General features: G+C 34.3%; 1 protein-coding gene across 9 annotated transcripts in view; it reads left to right on the forward strand.

The window, feature by feature from the left end:
* The window catches only part of TULP4 (TUB like protein 4), a 369,572-nt gene that overhangs the window by 86,739 nt on the left and 270,440 nt on the right, over nt 1–12,393 (forward strand). The window lies entirely within an intron of this gene.

Genomic DNA, 12,393 nt, shown 5'->3' on the forward strand with positions numbered 1-12,393 from the left:
ATTTCCAGTGCTCCTAAAGTTGTGTGATCTGGGAAAAATCTGTCTTCTATTCTCCTGGTCTGAAATCTGTAAGTTTCTGACCTTGGTTTGGAGTCTGAACAACATGCTGATGGATACATCCATTTTGGAAGCCTCAATAGACTGCAGCTATATTCAGTGACTTTAAGCCACCTAGAAAATTTTGAAGGTTCAGATTGACAGAATTTAAGGCTCCCCTTTGGTCCATGATTCCTGATCTGATTTTTCTACTGTTCTTCCTCTTGACACATGTGCTCTCTTCAAATGTTAGTATATAGGAGACCTTCAACTTGATAGTTTTTTTTAGAGCTGCTATTTGACACCTGTTCCTGTACTCTGCAAAAAATTTGAGTCTTCTGTTCTTCCCTGGGTCCTGAGTACTCATGCCCATGTAGATGGCTTTGATCCTTTTTTAGGTCTTGGTGCCTGCATCCTTGGGCTTGACTGTTCCTGGTGTATAGGATGTATCTTTATACTAACTTAAGTTGGGAAAATGACTTAGTGGTTTGTTTGTTTTTCCTAAGTTTTCAGTCTAATGTGTTTTCTAGATTGTTGTTACTCCTAGATTCTTGTATGATCATATACTTAGAAATAATAGAACTATGAAATTTATTTTCTGACACATATCTAAGTGGACTTTAATTGAACTTTTTATTCAGCTTTTTAACTATAAGGTTTTTGTTTATAAAGATAATGGAAATGTTAGTAAATTTTATAAACAAAACAATCCTTTCATCATCATCATAATAACTTACACATATTGGACTTTAATGTTTATAGAGTACATTACCTATATTAATTTTCTCCTTTGATCCTCACACCAATTTTTTGTAGTTATTGTAGCCATTATTATCTCTATTTTTCAAATAAACTGAGATTCAGGGATGCTAAATGTCTTCAACCATTGTGGAGTAGCTAGTAATGATCATAATTGCAATCTGAACCAAGGTTTTAACATTTTTAAGTAAAACCTTAATCTCTAGATTTCTGTTTCTCTTATTGCAAAGATGAACATTTAAAATAAATTTTTGGTTTGTTTTTATGTTATCTTCCTTCTGAAAATATCTCCTTCAATCTGAGCCATTTCTTGTAACAAAAATGAAAGAAAAAAATTTGAGTTAGGCTAATATAGCATCTTTATTCCATTCACAGTCTAGTCCCTGACATCTGCTAAGAAGAGTGGAAGATTATTGGAACCTGAATATTTTTAATCAGAGAAGTGAAATGGTCAGACTTTTTCTTTAGGAATTTGTCAGCTGTATAGAGGATGACTTTGAAAGAAGAAAATTGAATGAGGAAATCAGTGAGGAGTTTCCCATGGCTTTATGAATGGAAAGAAGTGACTAGATGCTAGAAATGATGTGAAAGTACAACTGGCAAAACTTGGCAATTTATTGGCAATGGGGAATAAAGGGGAAGGAGGAGGTGAGGTGGTTGATACCCACGTTTCAAACTTCGGTGACTAGAATTGCGGTGGAGCACTACCAAAAAAGCAGTCATATTTTTAATGTTTGCATCCCCCCAAACTTATTTCTCTAGTAGTTCATTCTTCAAGAAAAGTTTGTTAAAAAGGAAAATAATATCAACCAAAATATTACAGTATGAATCAAGAAACTAAATAACCACTTCGTCAAATCTATAGATAAACTTTTTCACCTCAGTTCTTTATATTTCTGCAGTAACAGGATTAAAATAGTAGAAAGTAACCTTTTATATGATGATGGTTTAAAAAATTTTTTTTTTGCAAAAATACCATTCTAATGATGAACTTAAGAGAATATATACAAAATGTCTCAAAAATTTTGATGCAATTTTGAACTTTTAAAGCTAAAGATTTTGCAACCCATTATATCTATACATTTATAATGCATATCTATATCTCTATATAAATACATTTTCTTTAATAATGGAAATCCTGTGTGTTGTTTTCTTCATTTTGATTTTAACAATAGAATCGATATTAATACTATGTCCTTCATGTACCAATTTTTGTATCTTGCTTCAGTTATTTTGCCATGTGTTCAAAAACAGAGAAGTATATTTTGAATTATGTTTCATTGATATAAATATTATATTTAAGAAATTACAGTGCTATTGTTGGTGTGTTCAGAAAGGATGAAATGATGAGAATCTAGCTTTCATGAAGAAATTTTTCTGCTTTTAAGGGTACCAAAGCAACTTACTCCTTTTCTCAAGAGTACTTATCTCAGTTAAAAATGTGTCCAGACAGGGGGCAGCTGGGTAGCTCAGGGGATTGAGAGCTAAGCCTAAAGATGGAAGGTCCTAGGTACAAATCTGGCCTCAGACACTTCCCAGCTGTGTCACTCTGGGCAAGTCACTTAACTCCCATTGCCTAGCTCTTACCACTCTTCTGCCTTGGAACGAATACACAGTATTTATTCCAAGATGGAAGGAAATGGTTTTAAAAAAAATGTGCCTAGGGGGCAGCTGGGGTGGCTCAGTGGATTGAGAGTCAGACCTAGAGATGGGAGGTCCTAGGTTCGAATCTGGCCTCAGACACTTCCCAGCTGTGTGACCTTGGGCAAGGCACTTAACCCCCATTGCCTAGCCCTTATCTTCTGCCTTGGAGCCAATACCCAGTATTGACTCCAAGAAGGAAGGTAAGGGTTTAAAAAAAAATGTGTCCAGATAGTTATCAGAGAATAGATGGTGATATGATGACAAGTACCTTTCAATTTTTGCCTATCCTAAAACAAAATGACTTTATTTGACATGTACTGATTTTCTGATTTCTTTTCAATTATTCTTTGAAATATTTACAGTATTTAATGGGTTATCTTTAAGTTAGGCAATCTGTGGTTTGATTCATGTAAATGGCAAATGGTTTAAATAAAATATTGTCCTAATTAATTGTGATTCTGAAGCATGGTTTAAGTATTTTCATACATAATATATTCTGTCTGAGGTTATAGTTGATGAAAGATTCACAGAATAATGTGCTTGTGATCTTTCCTAAAGAAGTAAAATCAATATTCAATGATTATAAAAAATCATCTGGGAGTAAACTGCTCAAGTAACTATTAGTTTATTTGATTTTAACCTAATACTATAATAATATGTAGTGTTGCAGTTTTTACACCCCCTATTCCTTTCTGTCTTTTATCCATCATTCCTTCCTTTCTCAGAAATAATTGGTTATCTTCCAAGTTCTATATTAAAATTATATTTATATTTACATCATTAATGTAGAATTAACATTTAAGGAAATTTAAACTCTGTTATACTGATATCTGTGGTAGACAGTGTAATAAAGAAGATAATCTGTGTTGAATATATTTCTAGTTAAAGAGATAATCTACAGCCATTTGTAATAAAGTGATAATCTGTGGAACTATTTCTTGTTGTAAATGGATACTCTGGCAGACTAGAGAGACATTAGGGGAACCTTCAGGAAACTAATTATAAATGGAGATTCTACTACCAGGGGAAACCTCAAGGTGCCTAGTTGTAAATGGAGATAGATAGAGAGATGCAGAGAGAGAGGGGTGCTCTGGTGTTGCCTATTGATTAACTACTGATGGCTAATAGATCAAACTGTTTCCTACCCTCCACTCTTCCTTCACCTCCCTTAACCACCCTCGTCCTGAAGCCTTTTGGCTTCCTCCCTCCTCCATGAGTGGACTATAAGATTTATGAAGAAAAATTTCTCTTCTTTCCTCAATAAACCCCTTTATTGGGAACAACAGGACGAGGATTGAGGTAAGAGGGATAGGGGTGACCCTAATCTATAAGGAGAATTAGGATGATTATGGAAATTGTTAGTCCTGTCACAACTGTGAGTCAGGGACAGTCAGAGAGATGGACAACTGTTAAATCTTTCTTCTTCCTATTACACAAAACCACCAACAAAAGTTAATTTCTTCTCAGATTAATTCCAGAAGCCCCCAAAGGTCTCTGCCTAGATCAGAAAAAGCCAGTCTCCCTTCGTCAGTAACTCCAGAGAAGAAATCTCTCCCTTGGTCAGTAATCCCAGAGAGAAAATTTTCTCAGTTCATCTCCCCTGGCCAGCTCCAACTGCCTTTCCTGGGAACATTCCGTTTGGAATCTTCACCTTGATTGACCGATCAGGTCCTTTACTTTGGTTTGCATGCTTGTCTTGCTTGAAAATCCTCTCTTTCTTCATGCCTCTTCCACAAAAGATAGAAGTCCTTCATTAGGAGCTAAACTATAGGGTCTTAAAAAGAATAATTGTTGACTTAAGGTTGTAGTTGAATTGTTGGCTGCTTTTTAGCAGGCAGTATACAGTATACAGACAAATATTGAGAAGATGTGCTAGACTTGTTTTTAAGGTAACATTTTGTATTAGTGAAGGTGAAGCAAATAAAGGAGAATTTTATTTAAAGTCTGTAAATCAATAATAATTTAAGCCAAAAAAATCCCTATTAGGTTTCTTTATATATATATATATATATATATATATATATATATATATATATATATATATATATACCCTTACCTTCCATCTTAGAATGGATACTAAGTATCAGTTCAAAGATTGAAGAGTGTTAAAGGCTAGGCAATTGCCTGTTGTGTGTTGCCCAACATCAGCTATTGTTGGGAAATGTCTGAAGTAAGATTTGAATTCAGTACCTCCTGTCTCTAGGACTGGTCTCAGAAAGAATGCTAGAGGTATTCTAGTTGTACTCCCTTGTTAGGATTATAATCACTGAGATGAAATGATTTGCCTAAGACCATCTAGTGAGAGGCCAGAGTTGGAGTTAGAAATAAACTCTTAATATAGGTGATCTGATTAAAATAAATTATAATTTTTACTTTTATATATTTATAATAAAATCTATACTTTTAATTTATAGCATTGAATTACATTAAAAAGCAGCTAATCTAATGTTATACAATTTATTGCTCTGAATAGTGTTAGAATACAGAAAAATAATTATACAAAACATGGTGCCTTCCTTTTCTTAGTTGCCTTCAATTTATTTTATACATACACGTGGATCTAAGCATGAACTAACATTGAAAGTATTATATGCTCATGTACCAAACTTCATGATAGATTACTTAAGCCTTGTAACAAAGCTTATGGTATGTTGACCATTCCTTAAACCTGAAGGCCAAATGTCAATTGAACCTCTAGGTGGGGATACTGAGTCCTAACTTATCTTAGCTTCCTCCTCTTTGATCTTGTGGTTGTGAACTGAGCCAGTATTAAATTCTCTGCCATATCACATATTCATTAACTACTTCCCATCACCCATTCCTTGATTCTCCAATAAAAGATTGGGGACACATGTAGCTCTTTCTCTTTCTACCATTGGAGGAGCAGGCACTCTGGAGCCCATGTTGTTGAACTCTTTGTCTCTGAGTCTTTCTTCCTTTATTTGTGTTCACTCTCTCTCTCAAACCCCTCTACCCATTTTCCCTCAGTCTTTAGCTTCCCTTCTATGGTGTCCATCCATGAATATTAATTTGTGGCTGCTGGCAGTTACATACATATCTTGGTTGTACATAGTTGTTTGTATGTTGTTTCCATCATTAAACTATGAAGGCTTTGAGTGCAGGGACTATTTTTATGCCTTTGTATTCCCAGTACTTTATACGATCCCCTGGCATAGAGTGGGCATCTAATAATCTTTACTTACTGACTGACACTTGCCTTCAAGAAATTTGCAACTTACTCAGGGTGATGAAGTTAATATTAAAAAAGGGGTCATACAAGACACACTATAATTAGTTACTAGATATATGTTATACATTGTAAATGCTATTTAAGTTAAGAGGGCAACGTCTTGGAGGCAGAAGGAATTGAATTGGTTTTTGAGGGAGTGGAAGAATTTGCATAGACCCAGAGAAGGGAGGAACACATTTTTGACTAGAGGGAACAACATGAGCAAATTCATAGAGACAGCAATGAACTTTTAGTATTTATAGAATAATGAAGAACCTGTAATTGAAGCAGAGGGGAGAAGAAATTTTATAAGATAGTGAAAAATTAAGGTGGATATATATCTAGTTAGTGATCAAAATGCATAGTTTTTCGATCATTAGGGCTTTATTAAGAGTCTAACATGGGCCATGCTAGTAACTGGAGATACAAAGACAAAAATAAGACAGTTCCTGTAATAGAAAAGTTTACATTCTATCAGTGTAAACAATATTTACATATATGAAGAAATTAAAAAAATTTTAAAAATCATAATGATTCCAGAGATAGATGATAGTCTGTGGAAAGGCAAAAAGTTGAGAGAAGGAATGTTGGCTGTGAAGAGTAAGAAGTAAGACAATTTGATTGGAGGGGTGAATGTTTTGTAATATGCTAGGAAATGTGGTCAGAAGCCAGATTTTGAAGAACTTTAAATGTTGAATAGAAGAATTTCCTTTTTTTTTCTTAAGAGGTGAGAGAGAACTCCTAAAACTTTCTGATCAAGGGAAGTGATGTGGTCAGACCTGACCTTTTAGGCATTTTACTTTGGTGGTTGTGTGAAAAGATGGCTTGGAGAAGAGAATGGAGCCAGGGAAGCTAAAATGGGACGATCATAGTAAAAGAACAGGGAAGAAGCAGTGGACTAGAAATGTAGACAAGGAACTTGTCAAAAATTTTAGAATGGCAGAAGCAGCAAGAGCTAGTAGCTAATTGAATATAGAGAATAAGTAGTAGTAAAGTGTTAAGAATGACACTGAGATTGTAATCGTGGGTAACTAGAAGAATGATGATGTCCTTGATAGACTAAGGGATAACAGAAGGAGAATGTTTTGGGGGCAAAAGAATGTATTTCGATTTTGGAAATAATGAGTTTGAGTTCCTGTGAGTAAGTATGTAGCTCAAGTAGGAAGTGTTTATGTGGGAGTCATCGGTATATAAGTAATCAACTTGTGGGAAATATTGATCATTAAGAAGATACAAGCTAGTAATAGCTAATATTTTAATATAATTTTAATGTTAATGAAATATTTCACATTTCTGATTCTGTTTGACTAAGAAAGAAGAGAATACATGATAGAGTGTTGGGGGCATTTCCACAATTAGGTGATAAGACTTCGATGATGACTTAATAATAGATGCTGAAGAAAGGCCAAATAGTGAGAAGAGTATTATGGGCTAGGTCTCACACAGACTTTTCTAGTGGTTCACGTTTGTTATTTCAATAAAATGGGACATTTATAGACTACCTGACAGTTAAAAAGGAAGTTTACTTAGCCATAGCATGAAAAGTATGTTCAGACAAGGATACAGTGCTGGTTCAGGTAAACAGTCAGCCTTGTTTCCATATGGAAATATGCATTTATAGAAGGGGTATGTGTTGATTCTAGGCTAAAGTGTTCTGACTTCTCTTATGCTGGCCTTAGAAAGGCATGTCAGCTCAAGCTGCAGTTCTCTGGACTAATAAAATCTAGCTGACAAACTTTCTTGACTATTGGGGAAAAACTAAATTAACCAAGGAGGCAAGGTCTTAACACAGATGTGTACTGAGAAAGAACAATGTTACACATACTATTAGTGAGTATTATATGCTGCAGAGAGGTCAAGAAGGATAAGGAGCAAAAAGGCCATTAACTTGGCTATTAAAGAGATTATAATTATCGAATCCTAGATGTAGGGTTGTAAGGGATGTCAGAAATCATCTATTCCAGGTTTCTCATTTGAAATGGAGACTAGAGAAATTAAATTACTTGCCCAACTCACTTAGATGATTATACATCAAAAGTGAGATTTGAACTCTTGACTCCAGAGTTGGAGGTGGGACAGATTATTAATAATTTGTGATTTCTTCATTTATTAGAGGTTTTCTATTTAGAGACAGCCAAATGGCAGAGTGAATAGAACACTCAGCCTGGGGTCAGTAAGACCTGAGTTCCTGTCCTGCTTTAGAAACTTAATTGCTGTTTGACCCTGGGTCCCTTAACCTCTTATGGTTGTTGTAAGGGTCACATAAGATAATATTTGTAGAAAGCACTTAGCAAAGAGTCTGTCATATGGTAGGCCCAGTAGAAAGGCTTACTACCTTCTCTCTCATTATAATTATCATAGCATATAGTGTAATAGATGATATTTGAGGGTGTATATTGATGGATACTAGATAACTAATGGATCAGGCAGTTATCTTCTTTTTGCCTAACCTCCTCCCTTTTCCTCCCTCTTCAAAAGCCTTTCAGCCTCCCCTACCCCCTTCTTCAGTCTCCTTCAAGTCACTCAGTGTGAGCTGTGAGGTTTCAATGAAATAGTTCTTAATCTTCTTTGTCAAACAAGGGGCTTATTTGGGGAAGACAGGACAAGCGTGGAGGATAAGGTAAGAGGGGTAGAATATCCCTATTCTCTACAGTGAGTGTCACTAGCATGAAACAGAACCAGTCAGAGAGAGATATAAGGACTATGGTCCCTCTCCTTTTCTGTCTTCAAGTCAGCCAGGCCACCTCCAACTTGATTATTCCAAGTCCCAGAGATAAATAACCAGCTTCTTCTTTCACCTCAGCCAGCAAGTCAAAAGCCTTCAGCTTCAGTCCAGCAGTTGGCTCTTGCCTCTGTTTCCCAGTCACATTCCAAGTGGAATGTTTATTTGACTGAGAGATGATCAATTTCAAGCTTCTGTCCTTTGCATGCATGCCTCTACCACAATACTTTACAGTGAGCATTTTTTAAGGTTGTGAGTTCTAAGATATATAAACTTAGTTACATTTCAGATGCAAATACAAAAATGTATTCTAAAACAAGTATTTTGCATTAACTTGCCTTTGTTTCTTTTCATTGGTGCTATAATTGATTGAATCTGGGCAACATTGTTTTTTGGTTAATTTATTGTAGGACAATTTGCTTTAACAAGCCAATTTCCAAACATTAGAGAATTGAGATGTGGTTGACTACCTTTGCTAGAATAATGTAGCCAAACTGGGAGGATGAAGGTTATTGAAAAATAGTTATTTTTGCATTTCTTTTTATAGCACAAACCAGTAGTTTACAGTAAAATAAAAGATCTTTGAAGATAGGAGCTTTTCATTTAGTATACTCATATCCATTATAGCACCTTTTTCATAATAGGCCTTTAAATGCTTGTTGTAATGGAACCATTTCTTGATGATTTGTAGCATACTGTATACATGCCTAATTCCAAAAAAAAAGAATTCTTCTAGTGATAAAAGTTCAACTTTAACAATAAATTTCTAGAGTTTATATACTTTTTAAAAATGTTTACAAAGCACTTTGCAGATATCTCATTTGATACTCAAAGCAATCTGAAGTGGTAAAGAGGGTAGGTCCTGTTATCCCCTTTTACAAATGAAGAAACTGAGGCAGAAAGAGGTTAAATGACTTGTCTAGAGTCACACAGCTAATAAGTATCTTAGGCTAGATTTGAGCTCAGGGCTTGCTGACTTCAGATTTAGTGCCCTAACTACTGAATTGTTTTTGAACCTCACAACTTAGTAATATATGTCTAAAAATGTAGGTTCAAATATTTTTAAAAGGTCCTTGAAAATAAATAGTAATTGATTTTCAAAAATCTTCCCTTAAAATAGAAGCTTATTGTAAAAATAGAATTAATAATAAATTGTAGTTTTATTATCTAGTGCTTTTTCAAACAGTTTTTTTTCTCATTCTGTTAATTAAAATAAAAAGTAAAAGCAACAAAGACTAGTCTTTTTTCAATATTCTTTTTTTGACCTGTTCATAATGTTTCAGGAAAGTTGTCTTTTTTTTCTTCTTCAGATTAAAGCAAAGAATGAAAGATTATAGTATCGTTGTGTGTACTGACTTTAATTATTTATGATTTTCATTCATAATTATTACTTTTACCAATTATATAACTTACATGACTATATAATTATATTCCACTGTCATTCCTGGGATTTCCCTTATTTTGTATCTCTAATGTCTGCCTAGCCTAGTCCCTTATATCTAATAGGAACAGTTGTTCAGAAACCACTGTCCCTGATGGGAAATGGCCATTCTGATTGTTGATTGTCATGAGAATGGAATCTAAGGCATGAAATGGGTGGAAATATAGGGTTAGAATGGTAATTGGTATGTATCTGAATAAAGATGAGAGGGAGAATAAAGGTATTTGAGTATTCTGGAATAGTCTTTTGGCATGCCATGGGTATTGAGTTGTAGAACATTGTTAGTTACCCATATTCAGATAACTACCATATCTATATGCCATTTTAATATAGGTTTCCTGCACAACCTACTTTACACCATTTACTTTTTTTTTTAAGCCCTTACCTTCTGTCTTAGAATTAATACCGTGTATTGGTTCTAAGGAAGAAAAGTGGTAAGGGCATGGTAATGGGGGTAAAGTGAGTTACCCAGGGTCACCCAGCTAGGAAGCATCTGAGTCCATATTTGAACCCAGGACCTCCTGTCTGTGGGCTTGGCTCTCAATCCACTGAGCTAACCAGTTGCCCTCTCACTATTTACTTTTAACTGAGTAAGTTAAATTTTGACAAAAATCTACACAATGTATATGTTGCTTTACATATAGAGCTCTGATTCACTAAGTTGTATCCATAGTGAATTGAGTGGCACACTTCTTATAGCAGAATTGTGTTGAGTAACTGATTAAAATAATTTTAGCAGATTATTAGAGAAGTTGATGTTGGAGAGTGGTGAGAGAACAGAGAAATTGAAAGCCACCCTGCACCAAGCAGCAACAGTTCTATATTTCTAATTGGATCCACCTACTTATTTGGCTCTGAGATTGTAAAACAAACATGCCTAGGACTTTCACTGAGCATCATGCTGCTGTGTGTTCTTATTGTACCTTCTGGCATGCTATATTGGTTTCCTTTCCTCATTGTTGCTGTTTTATGGAATTCTGAAAGAATTTTGTTAAGCTATTTAGATTTTGCCAAGTTGAATGCAGAAGCTATGTTCTACTGGACCAATTTTTTTTTTTCATTAAATGTTTGGGGCTAATTTCAGTACATAGCCCACAGTAAGTATGAATTGAGTCTTCCTTTTCTCAACTTTTGCCCCCGAATGTTTTATCTTCAAATATATATCATTAGTCTCAATTTTTAATGGGAAAAGTGCTTTGAATTCTTAATTCTCTGCCTCGGCTGATTTTTTCTGTTGTTTTTAAATTTTTGAGAAATATAAGAATGTTTAGAATTGGAGGGAGATCATAGTGATTTACTAAAGCATAATTATGAGAGGCAGCTATCAGTGTTTAGAGAGCTGGACTTGAATTAGGAAAACCAGAGTTCAAATTCAGTCTCAGATTCTCACTAGCTATGTAACTGTGGGTAAGTCACTTTTGCCTTAATCTATTGGAGAAGGAGATGTCAAATCATTCTTATATCTTTGCCAAGTAAACCCCAAATAGAATCATGAAGAGTTAGATATGCCTAAATGACTGCACAACAGTAAAATATTATTTATCATGCTACTTTAAAAAAAAGCCCTCAAAACGTAAAAGCATAATGGTATTTGGAGTCAGGAACACCTGAGTTCCAATCCTACATTGTACACTTATTAGGTGTTTAACTCTGGGCAAGTAACTTAATCTTTCTGTGCCCCAGTTTCTTCATCTATATAACAGATATAATGATAGTATCTATCCTACAGGGTTGTAAAGAGATCAAATGAATTAATATGTGAAATGTTTCACAAATGTCAAAATACTATACAAATGCTAGCTATTATTAATTTTGTTAATGAAAATATAAAGTCTAAATAGCATCTGATAATGGGTTTCTGTATTTGATTTTTCTTTGTGAGTTTAGATTTCCTCCCTTTCTTCAGGAAATTTATTGTAAATTTGTGGCTAATTAGGAAAATATATGATGGATATGGACAGTGTTAATTGTTCTAGTCTCAAAGGACTTTGAAGAAAAAAAATTCCACTTTTCTTATACACATATTATAAAATATTTACAAAAACCTAATTATAGAACTTAGTTCCAATGTTGAAACCTGTAGAATAACCATGAAATGTATAATTTCTATCTTCTTTTCCAGTTGTGATGAAATATTTCTCTAAGAGATCAAATTAGTAAATTCCTAATTAGGGAAAAGCATTTATAGTAAATAAAATTTTTTGGAGGAAGGGGGTGTGTGGTATAATTTTACATTTTCCTCCAGTTAGGTTGCCTTAGATAAAGACATGTCTTATAACTGTTATGGAAAGAATTTAAAAGAGTACAGTGAAGAAAAAAAGCAACATAATGCTATTTTATATCTGCTTAGCCCTTTAAAAAAAATCTTTAAAAACTTGATGAATACTAATTAGTCATTATTAGGCTTATCAGTCAGTTTTTCCCATTATATAAAGAAGAGTGGAATTATTTCAAGCTTTCTGTTTTTCCATCTGGTTTCCTATCTTTTATCTCTTTTAACCTTTTCATCTCAAAAATCTTTGTCATCATCTCCACCCCACCTTTCCTCTTTTACCCCAAACT

The sequence above is a fragment of the Monodelphis domestica genome, chromosome 2 (genome assembly GCF_027887165.1).
Source record: "Monodelphis domestica isolate mMonDom1 chromosome 2, mMonDom1.pri, whole genome shotgun sequence".
Classification (NCBI taxonomy): domain Eukaryota; kingdom Metazoa; phylum Chordata; class Mammalia; order Didelphimorphia; family Didelphidae; genus Monodelphis; species Monodelphis domestica.